The sequence below is a fragment of the Myotis davidii genome, unplaced genomic scaffold, assembly GCF_000327345.1.
Source record: "Myotis davidii unplaced genomic scaffold, ASM32734v1 scaffold99, whole genome shotgun sequence".
Lineage (NCBI taxonomy): Eukaryota > Metazoa > Chordata > Mammalia > Chiroptera > Vespertilionidae > Myotis > Myotis davidii.
Window position 1 is genome coordinate 2,082,550 of NW_006291015.1, and position 1,535 is coordinate 2,084,084.

Below are 1,535 nucleotides of genomic sequence, written 5' to 3' on the forward strand. Positions count from 1 at the left end.
CTTTCTTTGTTAAATATGTTAACTCATCTATTTTTTCCCATTCCATAGGTCTCCTGGTGATCAACAATATTGTCCACATGTTAGAGACTGACAAAGCAATAAGTAATAAACACAACAGAACAAGAGGTATGTAAGATCCTGACTTGATTCTGGACAGAGGAGCTAACCGGATTTTGAACTGTTATTCTTTGGAGATGGCGTAAGCATGCATTTTTTTTAATAGAGGACAGCTGCATTACTTCTCAGAAATATATTGCTGCTATTTGAAGTTTAAGTAGGATTTCAGTTAATCAGTCAAGAATTAGTTAACAGCTTGTGCTTAGATATATATAATTTGGTATCTCTTGAACTATACTAATAGTTATTTCTAATATGAATGTTGTTGACTTTGTCTTTGATTATAATTTTTATTAAAGTATTATGAAACAATTTTATTACTCTATAGCAGAGTTTAAATGGTCATTTTTTAAAGTATCACCTTGTCTAAGTCTCATTTGCACTTCAAATCAATTTCATAAGTAATTATTTTATGATAGTTTGGTTGTATTATTTTCAGTACCATTTAAAAATCTTTCTTATAAAAAAATAGAGAGCACCAAGATATCAAATTTGGGTAGGTTTATTATTTGAAAAATGGGCTATATTTTCTTACAAAGTTTAGAAAAATAAAATAAAAGGACTTAAAACAAAGTTAGATCCTCAGCTAGATTATAGATTTTATCTATAAAATCAGAAAAAATTTATGCTACATATCCCACATAAAATATATGCATATAAAACTATTACATTATATTTCATGGTATCTATATAAAAAATAAATCCTAAATTTTAGGTAAGCATGTTTACTGCTGATATCAGCATGAAAGGATTCATATTCTTGGTATATCCAAGTAAAATATCAGGTATACATTTAAACAGTACATATTTATTCTGCATCTTTCATCTTTAAATTGTTTATACCTTTATATTAGAACTAGAGACCTGATGCATGAAATTTGTGCAAGAGTAGGCCTTTCTTCCCCCAGCTGCTGGCACCGGCTTGCCTCTGGCACCCAGCACCTGGGTTTCCCTCACAGCCCCGGCTTCTGCCAGAAGGATGTCCAGTCTAATTAGCATATTATGCTTTTATTATTACAGATGGGTCTGTTCATACTGTATCTTGAGATGTTGAAGTAGGGGTTTCAGCTTATAATCCTTCTATATATAAATATGTTCTACATAATGAGTACCGTATTTGCCGGCGTATAAGACGATTTTTTGGCCCTGAAAAATATGCCTCCAAGTGGGGGGTCGTCTTATACACCAGGTACATTTCAGATAGACTGTCCATAGTGCTTGCCCCGTGCCATAGTGGCCTCCCGATGCCCGCCCACTGCATTCCACATACCGTTCAGGCATCAGCAGCGCTGCTGGGTGTATGCTCGGCTGTTATGCGATTTTGCTGTTATGCGATTTTACCACACTCACAAAATCGCACACAGCCGACCATACACCCAGTATGATAGCGCAAAATCGCGAATCGCGATACCATACTG